The following is a 27,790-nucleotide window of genomic DNA, read 5'->3' as shown; positions in this document are numbered from 1 at the left end:
TTTTCTATTGGTCACACCACCCATGGCCGCATGCGTGCCGTTGTAGTTATTCTGTTTTGTGAGATCTGTCCCCTCCCCCCTTCCCAGTCTTTTTTTTTTCCTTTTCTCGACCATTTTTTCTGCTTGTTGAAGAGAGACTAACAAGGACTTAATACAAGAGCAAAGTGTATATTTCGTAGTCATAACACAGATTTACTATCATCAATCATAAATCGGATTTAAATGACAAATCCTGACAAAGCTTTAAGTTTGAACAAATTGCAGGGAAGCCTTGACTATTCTCAAGCATTCCTTTTGTAACTTCTGCAAGCACATATCACTTTCTTATTAACCTCCAGTATTGGTATTGAAAGAAATACCTTATGATAAATAACTTTCAAGGGCATAATTCTCCAATTACGAGCCTTTACAGTACAAGAATCACGACCAAAACCTTGACCAGGCACATTGGAATTTGAAATTTACCAGGCTCAGACAACAATCAATATAAGATAGCCCATAATTAAAAATTAAGATCTCGAAAATATAACCATTGCCATGTGTTGAACAAAGTTAGAATATCTTTCTTGTGTTGTTAAGAACTATTTTTTGGCAACTGGTTTCCAAAGGAATCTTTTGTAGAAGTAGAAGGATTTTATATTTTTTGTGTAGTGTGGTTGGTCGAAGCTGAATAAGAAGAGCCGCCGGTTGACGGGTCAGGAAAACAAGCGCGAGCAGTCCCAAACACGACGCTGAATAACGCCGCCTGCAGCGCTCACGCGGTTAGTTGCTCACGGGTCGCGCGCCGCCACACGCGTCGACCCGGCAACCAGAAAAGTCAACGCTTGTTTTCGCAAGGGAGACCTAAGATGCACATAAAGTTCTGCCATTCCCGATTACACCAGAACAATTCACCTTCATCCAACTTCGGGATTTGTTTTATTTTTGCGCAGGAAAAATGAATTCAAATATTAAGAGTGGTCGGTTAGGTTAGCTAGGTACATTAAAACACTTTAGAACACTATGGACGGTTAGTTAGGTTCGTATAGCTACATTAAAATAAACAGAGAAATATAAATATATATATAAATAAACCAGAGGTTGGCCGAAGGTTCGGGTGTAATCGGGAATGGCAGAACTTTATGTGCATCTTAGGCTTCCCTTTTCGCAAGGGACCCTGCGATTCACTGGCCCCCGATCCGCACCCAGCATCACCTGTAGTTCGCCGCCCGCTCGCGCCACTTCGTGGTCGGAATAACGAGCGCGTTGTCCTACACGCGAGGCAGACTCTCTCTGCATCCAGACCACCCATTCTCACCCCGCCTGTCTGTGCCCAGGGGGTTTCCCCTGAGTCCATGCAGGTTTTTTATTTGGGCTCAAATTAACACCAGACAAAGGAGATAGTCATAGCATCAGCCACTGCCACGGCTGGCCAATCCCCGCACAGAGCACACGATGCATGCGACCCTCTCCCTGCACGGCTAATCCCCGGCATGACCAGGCGTATAGGCCTCGGCCTGAGACGCACCTGGGTCACTCCCTAATACGAACACCTCCCACAAATACACTTGTTGACGTGACAACGTCTAATAAATCGATGAACGCCGGCTACACGAACGAAAAAGTGTCCAGTAACGCACATTGTCCCGTTACGCTGTGTCCCGTTACTCTCATTGTACGCTTGCGCCGCATCTATCTCTCTTCCACTCGATTGGAACAACCATCGATTGGACTTTTTCGAGGCACATTAAACTTGAAACACTCCCATTCGTTTCCTACTTTTCCTATCATCGTCCTATCCTTAACAGAATAACACAGATTGGAAGAAGTTAAATAGCAAACATGTATAAAAGTTATAGTTAAAATAATCTCTTCGTTAAAGTAATAAACATATTTGAATTAATGAGTGCAAATAAAAGTACATTTATCAATTAAATTGTAAATTTCATTTCACTCCTTCTTTGTATCCATACAAAACTCCATAAAAATGATTCAGTTTTATTCATAAAGGTATGCAATCATTTCATCGATGTTTTTTTATGACGTCACGTTAAACTATCGTCCGTAAACCGACTTTACAGACAACCAATTTTTTTTAGTTAGTTTAAGAAAATTGAAATATAAAATAAACGCTACCCTGACTTAACCAAACTTTCCTTTTAGTTACCATAACCGAGATAAGCGAAAAATTTACCCCTTCGGAAAAATAAAGTAAGGAACGAATTTTTACGAGAAGTTTAATACTTACTTTAACAACGATCTTACGTATTATTTATGTAACTGAACTAATCTAAATAACGTTTTATCTCAATTTAGATCACCAAGACGCAAGAAAACCTATCCTGTAGAAAATAAGTATGATATTTACGAGATTTTTATTTATGTAACAGAGCTAAACCTATCTTTTATATACTTCTACTGCAGGAAAGTATATTCTCGAGCTTTGATTATTTGGTTCAGCGAAGAGTAGGTTCCAGTTCTTATATGATGTAGCCTGAAAGTAAAAAAAAAAAAAAAAAAACATGCGCGGCAGCCAGCAAGTCTGATAGCCTCTGTCTTGTTTGTTAAGCCAATCGACCGCGTTATTATTATAGCTCATTTTATGGCCTCTGCAGATAGCGGGGGTTACACATCGACTGATAACACGTATCGCTTCCCAGACAGACACCCAGGAGCTCTTACCCGCGTTGCAGTCGTCGGAAACAAACTTGCTTCACTCTTTAATAACTGTTTATTCGCGCAATGTTTTCTCAAAAATCTTCGATTCGGGATCTGAGATATGAACTAGGATGCGACAAGTAAACAATATTAGTTTTAGCTCAGTTTTTTTAAAGCTACATTTTTTGTTACATTGGGATATCGGTAATAAAGTAACCATGCCTATACTATACTTTGTTTAAAATGGCTTAAAAGAGACATATATCCTATTTTTTTTTAATGTAAACGAATCTTTCAGTACTTGCCAGTGACGTGTACAACATCTAACCTCGCTAACGAGCAAATTCATGTGTTCTAATGTTGCAAATAAACTTATAATACTTACGAAACGTGACAAAATATAACGCAGAATTCTTTAAAATAATACCTATCCTACTTATAACTTTTTAGTTAGGAAATATATTTAACAAATATATTTAACATTTTGTTGGTTCTTTAAAGCATTACGAACGCGACACTAATTTTTAATACGTAATTTTCAAACTAGAAGGTGCAGTCCAATAGATGAATTAAAAAAGGAGATTGTCTGTAAAGTCGGTTTACGTACGATAATTTTACGTGATAACGTCATAAGAAAACATTGATGAAAAATTGCATACTTTTAATTTTCAAATATTGTTCACATTTTTGCAAATTTAATTTAAACAATTTGTTTAAATTTAATCACGAACAATTAGTTAAAAAGCCCACCATAAACTTTTTGATATTATAGAATATTTTCTCGCACGGTGGTTGGCCGGTTCTTGCACGCTCAGCTCAGGTGGAACGTGACAATTTTTCGTGCGTGCAGTTGGCGTTCATCGATTTATAAGACGTTAACACGTCAAAAAAACAACATGAAACATTTAAAAACACATATTATAACACTAAGTATGGGTTTGTAAATTGTTTTGTCCAGCAAACAAAACTTATGAAGCTGATTCAACATTTAAAATTACCAATAAAAATTTAATTACGAAGTACCTTTATTCAACTGGGCATCGAATATATGTAGGCAAACAATGTATTGTGTCTATACATTAAGACGAACGCTGCGCTCTCTCTACATTTCAATGTTCTCTGAGGATACCCTAAACTGCAATGCGTATTCTTAAGTAGTCATTATTTCTATATATGACCTTAAATTATAACTTAAAATATGAAAGGACAATTATTTTGTAATACCTACCTATGCACGGTGTAAATTCTGCGATGTTCGCGAAAGTAGTATATACGTATGAATCACGCTGGTCCGCCATCTCGTCGAGATTACTGAGACGTCCACAAATGATTTAACATTTCCGTTCCAATCGAATTCCGTTTCATTCAAGAAATTACTCATAACAAACGCCGTATACTGAGAGCTAAGATGTTTACACTAAAAAAAAATGCCTTAAAAACTCTTAAAAGAAAATCCATGTAAAATTTAGTTTTGATTAAACGTCACAATATTCCTGACCTTTATGACCCAGTGTTGAATATGTATAATATATAATATATATTATATATATTCGGGCAATCCTCCTAGTTAATTATTTCAGCTTAGCCTGATCCTTAGCTTGCACTATTACAGGCTATGTTAAGAAATCACATTACTGTGTTTAATATTTCTTCGTGTTGCGGTTATCACAAATAAATTTATGGTTGGCTTTTTCCACAAAATAAAACTACACACATTGTTCACGGATTGCGGGGCATCAATTTAATGGGTGGCAGGAAATTCCAAAACAAGCATTTATTTTGGTTGCAGACTGTATGTCCAGAAAGCAAAACCTGATTAGTTATAGGTGACATCGCGAGATCTGGCGGGCTTCAAGGCACTACTCCACTGACGCATGCTCGCGGCGCAGTGACGGTTAAATGCTTCCCGTGGAGCACGTGACTAGTCGGGCGCAGTCGTTTGGAATTAGCCATGCCCAGTTAGGCGTGCAAAACTCCCAGTTACAGGCAGCCGCTGGTTAAGCCGTAAATGTCTTCGTACTCGGAACACGTCCATTGTGAAAGCGTCCTTTGGCGAATACATGCGCGCTTCCCCCCTGCTGCAATTTATTTCCGCCTGGCCGTTAACACCGTTGACACAACGGACCGTCTCTGGGAATGATTATTCTGCAGTGCTGTTGCTGTTTGTCGAATCTGTTAACACCGCAGCACCGTACTCGCCAGCAGTCAACACGGCGCTAATCGACCCAAGACCAAGCGTGCAGACCAACCACAACCCAACCACCCACTGTGCCGTACACCAGACTGCTGGTTGCCAGGGAATATGGCTGACTCTAGACGTCTGCGCCCGGCTCGTCGCCTGCCTTCAGAGCGTCTGGACGCCACTACGCTGCGATCGCGCGTCCTCCAGCCAGCGGAGCGGTCCCATGGAGACCGCCAGGTTCAAACTAGCGCGCTACAGTTCGCGCCTGTAACTCTACAGGGTTCCGTTTGCCCACATATGCTCATCCAGGAAAAAAAAAAACACTTTCCTTTTTGCATTCTATGCCTCATATTAAATGCTTGCCAAACAATTTTGCGAACATTTTGTATGTACTTATGTGTACATATATGTATGTATGTATATATATGACAGTTTGAGTCTAGATTCGACAGCCAAACTTATGCTGTAGGTTAATAACTTAAAAATGAGTTGAAAACATACAATAATACGTATGCTTTCCCAAGATTGGTGTACGGCTTTTAAGATGCGGCTGAACCAGCCGTTTATTGAAAATAAAATAATAAGTTTTTATGACGAAACGCCAAGAGTCTGTATAGTTTAAAGTTCTACAAACACTGCAAATATTATCACTGAATTTGAATTAATTAATTGAAATAATTCAGGGTCACATTTTTATTTCCCATAATTTTTTGTGATTCTGAGGAATATTTTGGTTTTTTTAATGAGTATTAATCTAAATTAGAAAAGTAATTAAAAAGGCCACATTTTTATATTATCCTTTACCCCACCGTTTTAGAGAAAACCCAGTAAAAAATCTGAAAGAAATACTTTAACGCCTGGCAAATGTGCAACGCTCACAACACGTAGTTTGAACAGTTGCCTAAAATCAGGGGCACTATTTGTTAAGTGATATAAACGGGGGTGCGGCGTTTGTCCTAAAATCGTTTGTCCTAAAGCGTTAGGACAAACGACTTTAGGACAAACGACGTTAGGACAAACGACTTTAGGACAAACGACTTTAGGACAAACGACTTTTAGGACAAACGACGGTTCCAGTATCGATAAATCCTTACTCTGAGTTATAGGACAAACGACTTTAGGACAAACGATATTAGGACAAACGACTTTAAGACAAACAACATTAGGACAAACCACTTTAGGACAAACGACTTTAGGACAAACGACTTTTAGGACAAATGATTTTAGGACAAACGACATTATGAAAAACCAAGTTAGGACAAATGAATTTAGGACAAAAAACCTTCAGTCAAACTATTTTATTTGAAAACCACAGAGCATATGAGAACGTACAGTAAAAGAAAACGTTTGAAAAAATTATGTTATACACTGGGGAAATACTTTACATTCTATGTAAAAAATTCAGCGTTTACGATCGTTACAATTTTTAGACATCTAGGAATGGACGACTACGGTTTCAACGACCTAAATATGCTTTTTTTTCGCCATATTGGATCCGCCATATTTAAATCGAGCGCCCCACTCATTATGATGAAATTTTCGTCATGACCGCCATATTTAATTTTTCTGTTCTACTGGAGGCCGCCATCTTGGATGCCGTCGACTTTGTTTCTGTTGTTTGTTCCTAGATAGCGCCAGCAACGCTCTTGATTTTTTTGTTCTTCTGGAGGCCGCCATCTTGGAAACCGTTGACTTTGTGTCTGCTGTTTTTTCCTAGATAGCGCCAGCAACGCTCTTGATTTTTTTTGTTCTTCTGGAGGCCGCCTTCTTGGATACCGTTGACATTGTTTCTGCTGTTTGTTCATAGAGAGCGCCAGCGTCGCTCTGATTTATCACATAAGGTCGATTTTCCATTACCTACCTTACCTATTATGGTCCTTATCGACATATTAAATTTAATTTTTTTTTATCAAAATATATTGGAAGCGCTGTGATTCGAACCATTGCAGCTCTGATCTCTAGTTTGGAAAACATACGCCTTTAACCGCACAGCCATCGAGACATTTACCAGACTGAGAATAAAATAAGGTATATATAATAAATAACATGCATATTCGGACTTTTAATTTTTTTTTAATTTGAAGTAATAACAGCACCACCTGTTCGAGACAGAACCACCATCATGTATTAAGAAGTAACTGTTGCAATTATCGTTACGTCACCATCTTGAATATCCGTAATTTGTATGTTAGAAAATCGGGAAAAAATTTAAAAATCATTAAAAAAAATTAATCAATTGAATCAAATAATAAAAATCTTAAAAAACAAAGTTGCAACTTTCGTTACGGTCGCCATAATTAATATCCGTAATTTTAATGCTAGAGATTCGAGAAAAATTCCAATATTTATCAAAAAATTACTTATTAGTATACTGATTAATTAGTTCGATTCCTGTCCTTGGTTCGAAACTGGTAAGAGCAAAAAAAAAACAGACCCTTCCTTCACAGAAGCCACCTACAGACTGATCTACCGCTACCAATAGCAAGGTATATATATCGTCAGCTGGTGTGATGAATTGTCCGCCTTCTAGTCTTCATCCGCTGGAGACCACAATCTTGTTTTCGTCTGCTAGAGTGAGCTGATACCATGTTAGTATAATATTCTGTTCACCATAAGTTTGTCCTCAACTGTTGGCATTAAACTTTGACCTTGACCTAGAAATTTGACTTGACCTTAATCCTTCACTTGGAAATTTACCTTGAACTTTGACCTTCACCTTGAACTTTGACCTTGACATTTGACCTTGACCTTAAAATTTGACTTTTACCTTGACGACCATCATGGATCCGCCATTTTGCGTTCAGTACATGCTACCAGGAGCTACCACCTGCTAGAGGTCATTGCCACCATCTTGTTTTCGTCTGCTGGAGGACACCATCTTGTGCGTGTACTCGTCTTATAGAGTACATTACCATCAGACTTGTCTAAGTTTTACCCGCTAGAGTGCAGTAATAATTTATTATTACTGAATTGCCTGTTATCTTGAAATTTGGGCGCCATCTTGGAATCGTGTAATTATTTAGCTAGAAATTCGGGAAAAAAATTCAAAAATTCATCAAACAATTCACTCATTAAAGTAAAGATTGTTTATAACAATTCCTGTTCTTGGTTCGATTCTTGGATGATGCAAAAAAATAAACTTATGTAAAAAATAGTAATTATATATTATATTAATTATTATCAAAGTCCTAAAAGAGACTTTAAATAATCTATTACCATAATACAATAAACCATTACGACCGCCATTTTAGATATTTGTATTTATTGACTTTTTAGTTCGGGAAAGATTCCAAAATTCACCAAAATAATCACACATTATTTTACATATTGAATCGAAACTTGCTTCGATCTATGGACGAAGATGAAAATTAACTTAATTTAAATACCAGAAAAGTGTCAGGTTCGAGAAATAAAACACCGCAAGTTCTTTTACAATCATAATATTTATTGCATAGTTTCTATCCTACTACAGGATCACTTGCAAAAGCCAGTAATTTTATAAACATTCAGCCCTGCATAGACGTGAAACGAAAATTCTTATCTCCAACAGCTCCAACTGCTCCAAATGCTCCAAATGCTCCAACAGATACAAATGCTACAAATGCTCCAACAGCTCCAAATGCTCCAACAGCTCCAAATGCTCCAAATACTCAATGTTCCAAACGCTCCAACAGCACCAACAGCTCCAAATGCTCCAAATGCTCCAACAGCTCTAACTGCTCCAAATTTTTTAAAGGCTCCAAATGCTCCAACAGCTCCAAATGCTCCAAAAGCTCCATTTGTTCCAAATGCTCCAAAGGATCCAAATGCTCCATATGCTCCAAATGCTCCAACTGATTTCAATTAATTTTTTTTTATCGAACGTGACATGATTACATGCATGACTTTATTAGTATACATTTTGGATGTCAGTGGTGACTTTTTTTTACACCTTTAAGTTATAAGTTTTATTTAGAAATGAGCTTTCGAGAAATGATAAAATACATTTTGAAAAAAATATTAATTTTTCTTCAAGTTTATACACATGCATTTGATTGATACCATTATTTTATGTAGTCAGCTTCCGTCAGTTCTTTAAGTATGAAGGATATTTCTTTGATGCTCGAATAGTTTCCTGCACAAAGCGAACCATGTAGAAGTCTTAGCCTGTCAACCAATATGTTAGGATCTTCCCACGAGGTATAATCAATCTCTTCTGCTACGTTCATGTTCCTTGTATGTTTATAATAAATTTTATTATCCCTGGTGTATTCTGTTTCAACACCAACCACAAGGTCACTTTCGTCATCGAACCAGTGCAAATGACAAGCTTAATTAGGATAATTTTTTTTATTACGTCGTTTCCATCCTTTTGATCTCAAGCCACCATCACTGTCTTCGCTCTTGACCGCTTTAGGTGCTTCAGCACAGTACTCAATCATGTCTGCATCATAAGCTTGATTAGGATAATTCATTTTATTACGTCGTTTCCATCTTTTTGGTCTTAAGCCACCATCACAGTCTTCGCTCTTGCAAGATTTAGGTGCTTCAGCACAGTACTCATTCATGTCAGCATCACAAGCTTGATCAGGATTATTTATTTTATTACGTCGTTTCCATCGTTTTGATCTCAAGCCACCATCACAGTCTTCGATCTTGACCGCTTTAGGTGCTTCAGCACAGTACTCAATCATGTCAGCCTTAGATATGTCAGCAAAGTCATCGATCATGTCAGCCTCACATGTGTTACCACAATCTTCAAACATGTCAGCTTCAGATGTTTCATCACAGTCTTCGGTCTTGTCAGCTTTAGGTGGTTCTCCATCTTTCACATTTTCATGGAGACGACTAGATATTGATGTAAATATATTTTTATTTCTAATGAGGTTGCTACTTTCTTCGTTTGTTTTTAATTTTAAATGATTATCTTGATCTATATCTGGGGGCACGTCATTGCCCCCGCCAAGTCGAGCGCGAAGCAAACACTGCCGTACCATCCTTTACTGGAACCATTTCACCGCATTTTCAGGCCCCTATTTGAGAATATCTGGATAAGACCATAACGCAGATATTTTCGTCATCCAGTAAGCTATAAAATCACATACTTAAAATAAAATTTCAAGTCTGTAGGTCATTTAGTTCCGAAGTTAATGGTAAAGCAAAGTTTCGCATTTATGACACTCTTACTCACTCATGATCATCAGAATAGAACTAGTACTTCCCATAAACTCAGAGAGCTGAAATTTGGTACAGAGTTAGGGTTTAATGTTCACATAAAGGGAAAACTATAAAAAACTAGGATAATCGAAGATCTGGAGTACCTGGTGACCCTTATTTGAAAACCCAAGAGCCCAACTAAACTATTAAAGATCGACATACCGCCTTTACAAAAAATATTCAACTTTGTTTGCCTCTTCATTTGAAGTCAAAAATCGAAGGTCTGAAGTATCTGATGAAGAACCTTCAGCTTGTCTCAGCTGTATTAGAGATATGGTAATGCCCCCTTCTACTATTGGTACATAAAAAAATCGACTGTCATTGCAAAAATCCAGCGTAGTGGGACACATCTTCTAATTTAATCTAGCCTATTGCTTCCCACTGCTGGGCGAATGCCTCCCCTTCTGCTTTTAATAAGCATATAAATAAAATTAAAGGAAAACTCTGGATAAGACTAGACTGGCTTTTAACATACTTATGCTTACAAGTTTACCAGAAGAAATAGTCGAACGATTAACTTTATTCTACTCGAACATTACACAAATTAAATAAACAAATTACACTAAAATATTAATTAATTTCACTCAAAATTTGTTCAAAATATAATTAATTGGACTAAGAGTGGCGGTGATACCCGCACACGTCGCTTTATAGCGCTGACTGTATTTTAAAATGCGCTTACGTTTGTTTTTCCGATAACCTTATATGGCGAAGTGGCAACCGGCCGCGTTACAGTCATTTACGACATTCTTCTACTGCGCTTGAAAAAGTTTGCTAGGGACTAGGAGGGATTATTTGCATTACGTTGATTTCGCTTATTATTGCGTGAGGTTTGCTAAGGTTAATTAGCAGGTTGTTATTATAACAATTCGAAGATTTGAATAGGTTAGGAAATTTATAATTAGTGACGGATTACTGATTATTACTTAATTATTATATTTAAAAGTACTTTTAATTGAAAACTTTATTTAATTGTTAGTTCAGGCAGTACTTCGAATCGCGTTCGTGTTTATAAGTAAGTTTTTTTATAGTATTATAGGTTTAGTTTATTTAGGTAGATATTACTTCGTTTCGTTTAAAAATCTGTATTTCAGTACTAGGTAGGTAATACCTTTGGTACAAAGTTCATTGATAATTAATTATATTGACACTTGTCTAATAATTAAGAGTTAACGTTTTGTTTATAGTTTGTATAGATTGAGTAGGCTGAGTATAATATTATTTTGGAGTTTTTTTATTAAGACAAAAGAAGTCTTAAATATATAGGTTATTATTGTTTTAGTCTAAATATTATTGGTATTTCTGATTTGTTGTCCATATACTAAAGGTCGTTGAGTTTATTTGTGTTTGATTTCGCAAGATAATATCGTAAAAAAATGTCGATAATATTAAAAGACGACGATGAACTTAGTGGCTAACAAGTAGTTGGTATGCCCAAAGACGGGTCTTGTCTCTTCCATTCAATATCTTTCTTGGTGTATGGTAGAACTGACTTAACTTGCAGTATCATATCTGCTATAGTTGCATACGTTGCTGAACATTGGGACGAAATGCAAGTGTACACGTGTGATGCTGATGGTGACGTATACACGGGCGCGCAATCCTACACGAGCGATATGATGAAACCCACGGTGCTATTTCATTTCTACGACCTAGGCAGCTCACCTGAAACAAACAGTATAAAAAATTATTTCCAGTACAGACAGACTTCTAATCATTGATATAAGTCCGTCTGTACGTCTATTTTATGTTAGATCGGTGGTCGATTTGACACTCCAAAAAGAAGAGAGCAGAAGTCAGCATTGTCAATGCTGAATGCATGCGTTGCACAATCAACAACAGCCTAAAATGAGACACTAGTGTCCAATTACCAATACCAGTATGGGCTATTATCTCGCTTAACAAACAGATATAACATTACGTGTAAAAAAAATGACTTGTACCCACTAACGTATAAAGAATGTTAAACGGCCAAGTCACACAACATTAACTATAATAATAAAGAAATCGCAGTAAGGAACCTTACACTTGGCACGACTTTGTCTAGATTTCATTACTTTTTAGAGATAAACAAGCAGCTCAATCGAGACTTGGCTAATATTTTTACAGAATATTTTTGGTGGGATCAGTATTTTTAGCATTAGCTTTTTTACATTATTCATAATCATTATTGTCGTATAACATTCTGCCTTCGTTCCTCTTCCACGATGTTGGAGCACAGTCTTCGTTATCTTTATTCATCTTAGTTGTACAGTTCTTGCAATGTCTATCCAAGTAATATCTTCATCCAAAGGATTTATGACACTTACTGCAATTAAAAGGTTTTTGACAAGGACCCAAATTACACTCGCTTCTCTCATGTCGTTTAGCATTCTTTCTCAAGGTAAACACCTTGCTGCAGTATCTACAGTGATGTCGTTTTGATACAGCTACATGCAACGAATCAGGGTACATGTTAGATTCTGCCACTAAAGGCAGATGTAAACTAAGAGTTTTAAATTAAAACCATTAATTAAATAGAATTTTTTAAATTATTCGTCAGCGAGAGTTATCTCATGCAAAAGTACTGGTTGTAAGTAGTTATGCTTTTCAACAACAGATGATGCCACGTATGCTGCAAGTAAATAATATTTATTTCTTTTATGCGGGATGCGGGATGTTCACTAACGATCGCAAAAGAAGGATGGCTTTGCTAGACTCCAAGGAGAAGGAAGTTTGTTCATCCAGTTAGTGTTTCTCAGATTTCTCAGGGCATATTATTATTTGACTGAATAATGATTTTTTTAAATTCCACCTGATAAAAATATCGCAAGTGGTGATTTAGTATCAGAAATTCACTAATTAAATTTAACCTTGAATAAAATGACATGTCTCATTAAGAGTAAAACTCCTTCATGGAGAGATCGGTTTCTCAGAAATAACCAGAAGCTTTTGGAGAAACCACAGGAATGATCGCAAGCACACGGAAAAAACCATCACAATATTAACAAGAATAATTAGGAGCACACGGAGAAAACCATCATAATATTGACATGGATAATCGGGAGCACACAGAGAAAACCACCAAACATTTTCTTTGATAAATTACAAAAAAAAAAAAATTTAAAAATTAAACAAAAATTACAAAACATACAAAAACTGATTCTGGCTTGGACTATAACTCTATCTTTACTCAACAATGAGAAGTTCACAAGCTATCATAATCAGTTTTTGTATGTTTTGTAATTTTTGGTTTAATTTTGTTGTAATTTATCAAAGAAAATGTGTGGTGGTTTTCTCCGTGTGCTCCCGATTATCCATGTCAATATTATGATGGTTTTCTCCGTGTGCTCCTAATTATTCTTGTCAATATTGTGATGGTTTTTTTCCGTGTGCTTGCGATCATTCCTGTGGTTTCTCCAAAAGATTCTGGTTATTTCTGAGAAACCGATCTCTCCATGATGGAGTTTTACTCTTAATGAGACAAGTCATTTTATTCAAGGTTAAATTTAATTAGTGAATTTCTGATAATAAATCACCACTTGCAATATTTTTATCAGGTGGAATTTAAAAAAAATCATTATTCAGTAAAATAATAATATGCCCTGAGAAATCTGAGAAACACTAACTGGATGAACAAACTTCCTTCTCCTTGGAGTCTAGCAAAGCCATCCTTCTTTTGCGATCGTTAGTGAGCATCCTGCATCCCGCATAAAAGAAATAAATATTATTTACCTGCAAGCAACACGTGGCTTCATCTGTTGTTGAAAAGCATAACTACTTAAAACCAGTACTTTTGCATGAGGTAATTTAACTCTCGCTGACGAAATATTTAAAAAATTCTATCTAAGTAATGGTTTTAATTTAAAACTCTTAGTTTGCATCTGCCAATAGTCGCCGAATCTAACATGTACCCTGGTTCGTTGCCTGTAGCTGTATCAAAACGACATCACTGTAGATACTGCAGCAAGGTGTTTACCTTGAGAAAGATTGCTAAACGACATGAGAGAAGCGAGTGTAATTTGGGTCCTTGTCAAAAACCATTTAATTGCAGTCAGTTTCATAAATCCTTTGGTTGAAGATATTACTTCGATAGACATTGCAAGAACTTTACAACTAAGATGAATAAAGATAACGAAGACTGTGCTCCAACATCGTGGAAGAGGAACGAAGGCAGAATATTTACGACTATAATGATTACGAATAATGTAAAAACGATAATGCTAAAAATACTGATATAGATCAAGACAATAATTTAAAATTAAAAACAAACGAAGAAAGTAGCAACCTCATTAGGAATGAAAATATATTTACATCAATATCTAGTCGTCTCCATGAAAATGTGAAAGATGGAGAACCACCTGAAGCTGAAAAGACCTAAGACTGTGAAGAAACATCTGAAGCTGACATGAATGAAGATTGTGGTGACACATCTGAAGCTGACATGATCGATGACTGTGCTGACAAATCTAAGGCTGATATGATTGAGTACTGTGCTGCAGCACCTAAAGCGGTCAAGATCGAAGACTGTGATGGCGGCCTGAGACAAAAACGGTGGAAACGACGTAATAAAATGAATTATCCTGATCAAACATGTGATGCTGACATGAATGAGTACTGTGCTGAAGCACCTAAATCATGCAAGAGCGAAGACTGTCATGGTGGCTTGAGACCAAAACGATGGAAACGACGTAATAAAATGAATTATCCTGATCAAGCTTGTGATGCAGACATGATTGAGTACTGTGCTGAAGCACCTAAAGCGGTCAAGAGCGAAGACAGTGATGGTGGCTTGAGATCAAAACGATGGAAACGACGTAATAAAAAAAATTATCCTAATTAAGCTTGTCATTTGCACTGGTTCGATGACGAAAGTGACCTTGTGGTTGGTGTTGAAACAGAAGACACCAGGGATAATAAAATTTATTATAAACATACAAGGAACATGAACGTAGCAGAAGAGATTGATTATACCTCGTGGGAAGATCCTAACATATTGGTTGACAGGCTAAGACTTCTACATGGTTCGCTTTGTGCAGGAAACTATTCGAGCATCAAATAAATATCCTTCATACTTAAAGAACTGAGGAAAGCTGGCTACATAAAATAATGGTTTCAATAAAATGCATGTGTATAAACTTGAAGAAAAATTAATATTTTTTTTTCAAAATGAATTTTAACATTTCTCGAAAGCTCATTTCTAAATAAAACTTATAACTTAAATGTGTAAAAAAGTACCACTGACATCCAAAATGTATACTAATAAAGTCATGCATGTAATCATGTCACGTTCGATAAAAAAAAAAGTAATTGAAATCAGTTGAAGCATTTGGAGCATATGGAGCATTTGGATCCTTTGGAGCATTTGGAACAGATGGAGCATTTGGAGCATTTGGAGCTGTTGGAGCCTTTGGAGCATTTGGAACTGTTAAAGCTGTTGGAGCATTTGGAGCATCTGTAGTCTTTGTAGCATTTGGAGCATTTGGAGCCTCTGGAGCTGTTGGAGCATTTGGAGCATATGGAGCAGTTGGAGCTGTTGGAGATAAGAATTAGTCGTTTCACGTCTATGCAGGGCTAAATGTTTATAAGATTGCTGGCTTTCGCAAGTGATTCTGTAGTAGGATAGAAATTATGCAATAAATATTATTTTTGTAAAAAAAAACTTGCGGTGTTTTATTTCTCGAACCTGACACTTTTCTGATACTTAAATTAAATTAATTTTAACTTCGTCCAAAGATCGAAGCAAGTTTCGATTCAATATGTAAAATAATGTGTGATTTTTTCGGTGAATTTTGGAATTTTTCCCGAAGTAATAAGTCAATAAATACAAATATCTAAAATGGCGGTCGTAATGGTTTATTGTATTATGGTAATAGATGATTTTAAGTCTCTTTTAGGACTTTGATAATAATTAATATAATATATAATTATTATTTTTTACATAAATTTATTTTTTTTGCATCATCCAAGAATCGAATCAAGAACAGGAATTGTTATAATCAATCATTACTTTAATGAGTGAATTGTTTGATGAATTTTGAATTTTTTTTCCGAATTTCTAGCTAAATAATTACACGATTCCAACATGGCGCCCAAATTTCAAGATGGCAGGCACTTCAGTAATAATAATTTATTACTGCACTCTAGCGGATAAAACCTAGACAAGTATGATGGTAATGTACTCTATAAGACGAGTACACGCACAAGATGGTGTCCTCCAGCAGACGAAAAAAAGATGGTGGCAATGACCTCTAGCAGGTGGTAGCTCCTGGTAGCATGTACTGAACGCAAAATGGCGGATCCATGATGGTCGTCATGGTAAAAGTCAAAATTTAAGGTCAAGTCAAATTTCAAGGTCAAGGTCAAAGTTCAATGCCAACAGTTGAGGACAAAGTTATGGTGAACAGAATATTATACTAACATGGCATCACCACACTCTAGCAGACGAAAACAAGATGGTGGTCTCCAGCGGATGAAGACTAGAAGGCGGACATGTCGTCATACCAGCTGACGATATATATACCTTGCTATTGGTAGCAGTAGATCAGTCTGTATGTGGCTTCTGTGGAGGAAGCATCTGTTTTTTTTTTTGCTCTTACCAGTTTCGAACCAAGGACAGGAATCGAAATAATTAATCAGTATACTAATAAGTAATTTTTTGATGAATTTTGGAATTTTTCTCGAATCTATAGCATTAAAATTACGGATATTAATTATGGCGACCGTAACGAAAAGTGCAACTTTGTTTTTTAAGATTTTTATTATTTGATTCGATTGATTAATTTTTTAATGATTTTTAAATTTTTTCCCGATTTTCTAACATACAAATTACGGATATTCAAGATAGTGACCGTAACGATAATTGCAACAGTTACGTCTTAATACATGATGGTGGTTCTGTCTCGAACAGGTGGTGCTATTATTACTTCAAATTAAAAAAATTAAAAGTCCGAATATGCATGTTATTTTTATATATACCTTATTTTATTCTCAGTCTGGTAAATGTCTCGATGGCTGTGCGGTTAAAAGCATATGTTTTCCAACCTAGAGATAAGAGCTGCAATGGTTCGAATCACAGCGCTTCCAATGTATTTTGTTAAATAATTTAAATTTAATATATCGATAAGGACCATAATAGCTAAGGTAGGTAATGGAAAATCGACCTTATGTGATAAATCAGAGCGACGCTGGCGCTCTCTATGAACAAACAGCAGAAACAATGTCAACGGTATCCAAGAAGGCGGCCTCCAGAAGAACAAAAAAAATCAAGAGCGTTGCTGGCGCTATCTAGGAACAAACAGCAGACACAAAGTCAACGGTATCCAAGATGGCGGCCTTCAGTGGAACAGAAAAATTAAATATGGCGGTCATGACGAAAATGTCAACATAATGAGTGGGGCGCTCGATTTAAATATGGCGGATCCAAGATGGCGGAAAAAAGCATATTTAGGTCGTTGAAACCGTAGTCGTCCATTCCTAGATGTCTAAAAATTGTAACGATCGTAAACGCTGAATTTTTTACATAGAATGTAAAGTATTTCCCCAGTATATAAAATATTTTTTCAAACGTTTTCTTTTACTGTAAGTTCTCACATGCTCTGTGGTTTTCAAATAAAATAGTTTGACTCAAAGTTTTTTGTCTTAAAGTCATTTGTCCTAACTTGGTTTTTCATTATGTCGTTTGTCCTAAAACCATTTGTCCTAAAAGTCGTTTGTCCTAAAGTCGTTTGTCCACAATAAAGAAATTTCGAAGAAAACGAACTAATAATTACACTACAATAGATGCAGATGTAACTTAAATCACATAAATATATATGCTGAACAAAACATACGTATCAACCAACACCTCAAGAGAGAAAAATGTGGCCACGTCTTTATTTGTGAAATATTGTCTGCTCATGAAAACATAACTTATTAATTAATTAATTAATTGACGTTAATACCACAGTTAAAAAAAATAGCACTAAAAAAAGCTTGATATTGTGTTTTAAAAATATAAGTCAGGCAGCACAATTACTATTAACAATTACTAGTATTAAAAATAACTTTGTGCTCATCAATGCTATGATACAAGTATGTGTTCCAGCGGTAAAAAAAAGACTGGTCTGTTTCCATCGGCTGTGTTCTGAGGAGTGGTAACTTCCAGATTTGTAATGCATTCCTCACACTTAACGTTTATTGATAATGCAAATGTAGTGCCTCTTAGCAAAACAAGAGCCAATTCTGTGTTGGTTTTCGACGACGTTGTGTGCGAGAAGTAAGAGTACTTTCCCATGGGTAGACAAGCAAAAGTAGACTGAACTTACCTCTGTCATACGTACAGCCGAAAACCGAAGAATCTGCTGCGTGACAGTGCGAATGTCGTCGTGTTGTTTTGAATGGATGAACTTAATTTACGTCATGCGTGTGACGATTACGTAAACATCGACATTACGTTTCAGGAATTTAATGAAATATGCTCCTTGAGCTGGAAATACGAGCACTGATTCCTAGTTATCGTCAAGGACTGGCTTCTATGTTATGTCAGGTATAGACAAGGTTCCGATGAGTTCGACGTCAAACATAAATCATAGCATTTCTAGATTCGGTTGTAGCAGTCCAGACTTACGAACTGCGTACTGTTCTCATGTCTCGCGACGCCAATATTCGCAAATACATTTAGCTACTGTCTCAAAAAGTGGAAAGTACGAAAAACTCATTACAGAGTACCTGCTATCCATAGGCCAGCGCGTGTAGCCTCGGGTTCTCGATTTCGTGGCATGATTAAAGTATCGAACGCACAAACACATGACGATTTGAGGGCTTTCCAAAGTGGCCTGAATGCATCACTAACTCACTTGGCAACGAAACCAGATCCTGCTAAACACAGCGAGAATGTGATTTATTCGTGTATGGAAGAATTTTCTGCGAACGAATAAAAAAAGTACCTATAAAAGGGAAGTCATTCGCCTATTTTTAGCCAGTACAATGTCGGAATTGGCCAGTGACCTCCATAGTGCTGTACATTTTGTTCGTACAAAATATCTACTTGCTAGAAGAGCCAGACTTACACGTGAAATGGAAATTGAAGAGATACGTATTCAAACCAATCACCAGTTGTCTCGATGAACTTATAAATAAGGAAGAACTACTCATCACGATAAAGATGGAGTTGATGACGAGGCGCCAACTGTAAAGCAGAGGAAATATGAACCAACTCCTGAAGAAGAGGACTTTACGAGAACCGAGTTAATGAACAAGAAAAAATACGGAAGCGTAGACACCAAGTTAGTGCAATGGTCCGGCCATATCTGATATTTCACGAGTTGGAATAATGACACTACTTCTGAGTGTACAGAAAAAATAATAAATGGTTCCTTGGCGCTAAGCAAATATAATTTTTTTTTTACTATAAAATGTAATATGTATAGAGGAGTAAAAACACGTGTAACTCCAGGTCTGTACGAACTGCTGTTTCACAGGGAACCTAAAGGCTATTCCCACGAAGATTTGCAAGAGTACAAAACCTCTAGAGCTTACTATGCACATTTCCGCGATAACAGTCTGGAAAGTGGCATATATAAAGACGATCATGAAAAATCTACATTCTCGCCAATCTCTCCAGTGAACTTGCAGTACATAGTGAAGGTAGAAATGAACGATCTTGCGTCAAATGGTGGGGCTTCCCAACCCGCTTTAATTCGTGGTAGCTCATGCAGCATTCGAGAAATGCTAGAAATTTCCTGGTTTTTGTACTTTTAGTAAAGTAGAAATTATGTAATAAATATTTTGTTTGTAAAACTGGTTTTATTTATTGAACCTGTCACTTTTTTAGTAAAATGTTAAATTGAGGTTATATTTAATAAAAATTAATATGTTTAACCTAAAATTAACTGTTTGTGCATCGACAAAGGTTTTAACCAAACACTGAAATCGATCGAATCAATTATTATGTTAAAAGGAGAATTCTTTGATGATATTTGGAACGTATTCTGAATTTTAAGGTTAAGAATTACACAATTTCAACATGGCAGCCAAGATGGCTGACAAGATAGCATACGTGACAATAGTTGACTTTTTGGTAATAAATTCTACTACTGCACTCTAGCGGGTAAACATCAAACCAATTTGGCTGCAGCACACTCTAGCAGAAGAAAACAAGATGGCAGATCCAAGATGGTCACCATTATGTCATGCTGGTTGCGTAACATATTCATTGATATTAGTGGTGGGAGGTCAGTCTTCTGGTAGCCTCCATGGAGGAAGAACCCGTCACCATTATTAATTGAATTACATCACCAGGTTCAAACCGAGAACTCCGAGCTCCTAAAAAAAGTGTGCTTATTTTATTAAAATTTAATTAAAATTGCATTAAAAATTTTAACAGTTTTTTTTTAATTTTTAAATTATTCTGCTAATGATTAAAGATTTTGAATATAGAGGACATGACATAATTCTAAATGGCAGACATGACTTCATTGTTAAACATGGCTGACATAATGTCAATATTCAAAATATCGGATGTGATGCAAATGCAAAATGGTGAATGATGTAACGATAAAGTGCAACACACATGAGTGGGGCATTCGATGGAATACCATAACGAAATGTGCAATGCAAAAGAGTGGGACATTCGATTTTCATATGGTGGAAAGTTCTAGAAAACAAAATGGCAGAAAGTGGCATCCAGCAGTAGTCGAGCGAGTTACCTTATAGAGGGATCTGGCGAGTCCTCGGGGATGGTCCATGAAGTCGCCACCTGAGTGTCGCCAAATGAGTGTTGTACAATACTACTTTGTGTCCATAGTTACTTATGGAGCAGAGACTTGGACTGCAGATAAGAGATATGCTGGGAAGATCAGAGCAATATGAATTAAATTTATGAGGAGTATGTTGACAGTTACGAGGTGAAACAGGATCAGGAATGAGATAGTGCAAGAAAGATCAGGAGTACAGGACGTGAATAGCATTATTGAAAAAGCAAGAATGAGATGGTATGGCTATGTCCAGAGAATGGGTAAAGAGAGGCTGCCTTGAAAAATGATGGCATTGAAGTACACAGGAAGATGAAATGAATACCAAGGAGGAGATGGAAGAACAAATAGTTTAAGGAGTGCAGGAGAGAGTAGAAGACCGTAATAAAGTGAAGAATGAGGAATGGTGGAAGGACAGAGAAATATGGAGGCATTTTACTTGGCTGATCTGGCCACTGGCTGGAAACAGTTGATGATAATGGTGATGTTTATGATGATGATGATTACGATGATTCTCTTGAGCTAAATGAATGTTGACAATTTTTGAACTAATATTTAAAAACCCCGAGATTAACTAAGTGAAATAAATTTCCCTACAAAATGAATTTGATGATAACCAGTATTAACACACAGTATAACTTTGGAGTCACATTGTGCACCAACATAAAGTATTAGATAGTTATTTTATATGTGGAGACTGTGAGATGGTATAGTGCATTACTATAGGGGCCGTCTGGATGGCTAATCAATGGGCACCTATCACACAGGTGATAGTCGATATGGTGGTTGATTGGTGCGCACAGGTCATTGATTGCCCTTTTCTACACTGCCCATGTTCAGCATGCTGCACAGTCCTACTCTCAATGCACTCTCCCAGTTGAGGCAGCTTGGGCCATAACAGCCTAAAGCACTGAAGGTTATCATCAGAATTTAAAAATAATTTATAAACCCATATCTTGGAAATGTATGAAATTTTCAAACATTATATTGTGTTTAAACATACTATTCATTTAAAAAAACATAAATTTTGGTTATATTATTTTGGCAACATGGCCAAAAATAGTATGTCATGCACTGTTTCTTGGTCATTTCAATTTCCTAAGTTAGACTGGACTGTTTAATATAATGCATTATTACATTGTCGTCGCTCTGCTCGCCCTCCCTCGTCATTCGACGCCCGGTTCCTCAGCTGTACTAGGTAGAGTGGGGTTCGGCCAATGTGGCCCGGGAGGGACAAGCTAAGCCGTAGAATTAATATCCAACAGTCCGCGACAAACACCCGATTTATTGATACAAGGCCCTTTACATGGGTCTGTCCCTACACCGTCTGCGACAGCCTGGTTGGCATGCGACGACGCGAGGGTTTATCCCCTGACCGGATACTCCACGTGACGCTCCGGCTAACCTGCACCGTACTATGCCCGGTACTTCAGAGGCACCCGGAAATGTGGCGTGACACGAACACACTATGCCATGGACTACTGTCTGTAGACCTAAATGCCCCGCCAGAAATATATGCTCCGTAGAGGCCGCTATTCCTTGCCACATAAAAGAACAAGCTATAATTAGGAAGCCCACGCCTAGCTGCCCCTATGCCTGCGTTGCGATGCACTTACTCCTGGTTGGCTTACAGCTCAGTGTCCGTCTCGAGGCACGACTCTCTCGTGACACGACCGCTCCTCGCGCCTGCCTGGCAACGACTGACTTCCCCTCCGCGCTGTGGCGCGGCCCGTGGCGGCTCATCCCTTCCCCTCTCTCGCGTCCCGCTCCTCCCCTGACGTGTCGCAGGCGGGTGGGACGTAGTCGCCCGGTGAACATGAAATAAGCACTTCAAATAATATAATAAAATATTTACAATAAAAGAATGTTAATGAATATTTACAATAATTAGTCTTGCTGTAACACAGTGTCCAGTCTTTATGAATTTACCGCTGATTCCCTTGGCGCGCGCGAATCTCTCGTGCCCCCCCCCCTTCCCCCCTTGTTCTAGCAGCACTGCACAATCGGCGCACACGCAACACAGGGCAGGAGAAGGTGTTGGCGTGGCATAACGGGCTGTGAGAGCTGGGTCGACACTTGGGTCGACGTCCAATGCCCCCCTCCCACGAGACCGTTATGCTCGCCAACGTCTCTCATTTATTCACACGCTACTGCACTGGGGGCTAAGGGAAACAAGTGTGCCCTCTAATGAGGGAGAGGTGTAGTGTGTTGGTTCCACACGTAGTAGGGTAGCCAGTGCTGTATGCTAAACCGGGGTGCCGTGTCCCCTTGCCGTGCCACCGACATTTGGTAGCACTCGTAATCCCCCAAGTATGCTGGGGCTCTTCATGTCCATGTGGGGCGAGAGCCCATCATCGGCTCTGCTCTGGCAGGTGGGGAAGGGGTATCCTTGGGGGTGGAGGGGAAAACTTCGCCAGTCTCCTGGCTCGGGGAGGCGGGAACCTCCCGCTGTACAGGAGTTGCCGGCTCATCCGTCTCTAATTCCTGTATCTCCTCCCAGTGTTCACCCTCGTTTGACCAGCCCGTCCGCCTCGCATTCCGTTGCCTTCACCGTGGGTAGCGTCTCTCCTCCATCTCCTCCCCCTCAGAGTCAGGTTCCGTAACCATCATAGTGAATGTTGAGTCTGTCAGACTCATTTCCAATGGCCAGAGTGGGGCCCGTGTCTCCTCTCTCATGTTCCCTTCCTCAGAGTCCGGTTCTGTAACTGTCATAGTGAATGTTGAGTCTGTCAGACTCATGTCCAAAGGCCAGAGTGGGGCCCGTGTCTTCGCCTCTGTGTCGTCCCCCTCCAAGACTGGTGTGGTGACGGACCCGGGGAACTTCGAGTCTGTCCCTGCGGCGTCTGTGCTCTCGTACGTCGTGCCCTTGTCAGTTTCGTCCCACTCTCTCGTGTCAGGTCCCGTGCACGCCACTGTACCGTCTGTCCCCTCGTCGTGTCTGTCCTGCTCGTGGCCTGTGGGGCCAGGTTCTTGAGTGACTCTCCCTCTTTCGTGCCCGTAGGAGCTTGCTCCCCCGCATCAGGGCTTTGTCCGTGTCCCCCGTCCTGGTCTGGAGTGGTAGGAGAAGTGGTCTGTCCCGCCCCTGTGTTTGGTGCCTGGGGCAGTGGTGTCTCCCTGGCGACCATACGCAGGTCGTCCCGGTGTATTTTTGCCGTTCTGCCACTTTATATCTGTACCAGGTAGGACGTGGGCCCCGCCTCGCGGATGACCCGTCGAGGTCCTTGCCATTTGGGGGCCAGTCCGGCATGAATTTTCCTGGCCTTGGAGGAAATTGGGTTTTGGCAGACGTACACCAGGTCCTCTAGACTTAGTATCTTCGGGGGCCTGCTAGACTGCTGCATTTTTTGCTGCAGATATCTCTCCTGGTTCGCCCTGGCCTGCTCCCTGACAACTTTCAGCTTCTCCCGAAGCTCTTCTCCCCACTCTCCTTCTGTTGCTGCCGATGCCACCCGGCACTCTCCCGAGCGGGCCAGGTTCTGCCCCTGCACCAGCTCCGCGGGAGAGTACCCAGTGACAGCACTGGTTCGTCGTCGTAGACAGTAGAGTAAGTTCGGAATGTGTATGTCGCATTTGCTGTGGTCGTAACCCAACCAGAGGCGAAGCTGTGCTTTGATTTCCTGATTTCGCCTCTCGGTCGGGTGCGCCCTGGGGTGGTATGTGGGGGTGGTGTGGTTCTTCACACCCCACTTCCCACATGCCACCTTCCACCTGTGACCTCTAAACTGACATCCATTGTCATTGAGCAGTACCTCCGGATACCCAAAACGAGGAAACACTTCCCCTTCCAGCAATGACACCAAGGTGCCGGACCTATTATTTGAAGTGGGGTAAGCCTCCATCCACCTGGTAAACAAGTCTGTCACCACTACTAAAAAATGTTTCCCTTTGGAGGTCCTGGGGTAAAGACCCATAATATCCAGGGCAATAGTCTGGAAAGCTTTTTGGGGCCGGCGGGGGTGCTGGGGATCCTCCCCCTCCGACCTCCTCACCTTTCACTGTTGACAGGTGTGGCACTGCCTGACGTAGTTTCTGACATAGCCTGTCACTCCGGGCCAATAGAACGTCTGTCTCAAGGTCTCCAGAGTCTGCTCGGCCCCGGGATGTCCTGCGAGTGTATGGTCGTGGAAAAAACGTAAAACCTCAGCCCGCGCCCCTACTGGTACTTGGGTACACCACCTTTCCATGTTGCCTTGACACCCGGGTCTGTAGCACCCCTTCCAGACAGCGCTGGAACGGCATGGCGCACTCACCGCACTCCGCCACTGCTACCTGCGTATCTGCGTCACCCAGCTGAGCCTGACGCACTGTCTGAAAGAGGGTGTCCAGCGTGTCAGCGGGGCTCGGTTCGGGCGAGGGCTCTGGCTGTGTCACTGTCAAGAGGGTATCTGGCTCGGGTACCACCTCGTCTGCCCGCAGGTGGCACTGTGGAGGCACCAGGTCCTCCCAGCTCCCCTCGTTCTCATACTCTGTGTGTGGTTCGGGGTGCCGGGACAGCTCGTCGGCTAATTGGTTGGCTTTCCCCAGCACATGCTCTACGTGAAAGTCATAGTTTTGCAACGACATGGCCCACCAGGTGAACTTTGACTTTCTCCCCTGCATTGTGTCGAGTCACTTTAGGCACTGACTGTCCGTGCATAATGTGAAGGATCTCCCCTCCAGATAATGCCAGTAGCGACCTGACTTGTGTCTGTCTGCAAGTACATGGGCCCGTCTGGTCGCATTCGAGCCAGTGTATGACACTCCCTGAACAGGCGCTTGACCGTGTTCAGAGCATGATCGGCCTCCGCCGTCCAGCCGAACTTAGTCTTGGGCGATAACAAGTCTATCATAGAGGCTGTGACTGAGGCAAAGTCTGGAATGAAAGTCCTTAACCAGTTAAGCTGGCCTAGCAGCCGCTGCAGCTGCTTCCTTGTTCGGGGGGCTTGTTTCGCGGCGATCTTGTCAAGATGCTCCGGGAGAAGCCTGCACCCCCTCCATGTTGACCAGGTGTCCCAAGAACTGGAGCTCCACCACCCCCAGGTGGCACTTGCACGGCGCGCAGGTCAGCCCGTGCCTCGCCAGCCGCTCGAGGACCATGGTTAAGTGACGAGCATGGTCCTCCCACGTTCGTGACCAGATGATCACGTCGTCCAGGTAGGCCGTCACAAACTTGCCAACGAACCCGTCCAGGACGCGGACCATTATAGCCTGGAACGTCGCGGGGGCATCCATCAGCCCGAATGGCATGACGCAGAACTGGAACCTGCGGCCATCGAGGGCAGTAAAGGCTGTCTTTGGGTGGTCTGCTGGGCGGAGAGGCACTTGCCAATATCCCGACTTCAAGTCGAGGGATGAAAAGATGGTGGCATCGCCAAGACCCGCCAGAGGGTCTGTGATATTTATTAACGGGGGTGGCGCCGGGATGGTGACAGATTTTATGGGTTTAAAATTGTAACAAAACCTAAATGTCCCATCCTTTTTCCGGGCTATGACTACCCTGCTGTTATAGGGCCCCTCGCTGGGCTCAATAACCCCATTCCGGAGCATTTCAGCAATCTGCTCCTGAATGACCTGTCGTTCCTTGGGTCCAAAGTCGTGGGGTTTGACAAAAATCAGGGTGTGTGGTTTGGTTGGAATACTATGCTCAGCTACTATGATCCGCCTCAGCATGTCAGTGGTAGCGAATACCCCTGGCTGCTGGGCCAGCACGTCCTCGAACAGCTCCTGGTACTCCTGTGGAACCTCATTGCGGATTTCCGCGAGTCTGATAGGTGTATAGGGGACTTGGGGTTTTGGACGGCCGACGCAGTACACTGTTCTACGGCCCTGCTTCCCCACATGTAGCTTATCCTCACTGACGTCAATACTCGCCTCCTACTGGATCAGCCACGGGAGGCCTAAGATCAGGTCCTCCCGTAAGTTCCGCATCACTAGACAGGTGGTCCGACTGCACTGGTCACGTATTTCGATGGTTACCTGTGCGCGCCCAGACGTGGGCACGCTGGCTCCCTCAGTTGCTAGCCGGACTTCCTACCCTCCGGCTGACAGCTCCCCTACTCCACCAGGTGAGCCGCGACGTATGAATGGGTAGTCGCCGTGTCCACCAGGGCATGGATGGGTCACCCATTCAGGCGGACAGGCACCCGCAGAAGTGCAGCCCCGTCGTCGCCCAGCCTGCCCAGGCTGGCTGGCTCAGCCTCGCGCGCCGCTGGCGCTGCTGCCGCCGCTGATGGGCCTTGGGTGTCGCCAGGTGACGTGGCGTGGTGGGCAGTGGCCCTTGCTGCATTGTTGCTGCTGCACGGGGTGTCTGCCACAGCCATCCTCGCCATGTTAGTTTGCAGGGACAGTGGTGCTGTCGATGGCATGTTGGCCGGTGGTACTGTTGTCTGCACGCCGCCCCTCGTCGGGGACCCTGGGGCGCGTTAGGGGCGGTTCGCCCCGGCCCCGGTCACGTCCGGTAGGCGCCGTGTTGTCTCTCTGATGGGAGCCCTCTGGATCAAGGCGGCGGTACAGGCGCACCTTCTTATGAATAAAAGCTTCGATGCCCTTGCCCTCGGCCTGCCTCTCACTGTACAATATTTGCTGACAACTGACTCATGCTGACGGCTCATCAAAACATCTCTCAAACAAAAGTATGAACTCCTCCCACTCTATCACGTAGCTCCCCGTGTCCGTCCACCATGTCCACGCCCCGCCTCGTAGCTGTCCACACACTTTGTCCACCCAGTTGTCCTTTGACATGTGTCGCAGCCTGGCTTTGCACACCCTAACGAATGCCCTAGGATTCTCGTGCGGTTCTCCGGCAAACTCTGGTAACAGCGTCGAGTCCTGGACAAGGCGCATGGCAACTGGCAGTTGTCCGTAGTTGTCCGGACGTGTCACACTGTCCCTTGTGCTGCCCGCGAAATGTCCGTGACTCTCCTCGTGCCCCACGGACACAGACACGTCTCCTTTGTCTCCCTTCTGATGTCACTCGTCGATGGATACGGTAAATCACACCACGCACATGTCTTTCCCGTGTTCCCTGCCACCGATAACATGTTCTCCTTTTCGCGGTTGTTATCTCCGTGTTCCATCCTCACCC

Source organism: Bacillus rossius, chromosome 3 (genome assembly GCF_032445375.1).
Source record: "Bacillus rossius redtenbacheri isolate Brsri chromosome 3, Brsri_v3, whole genome shotgun sequence".
In the NCBI taxonomy this organism is placed as follows: domain Eukaryota; kingdom Metazoa; phylum Arthropoda; class Insecta; order Phasmatodea; family Bacillidae; genus Bacillus; species Bacillus rossius.
This window is presented reverse-complemented; position numbering follows the sequence as displayed.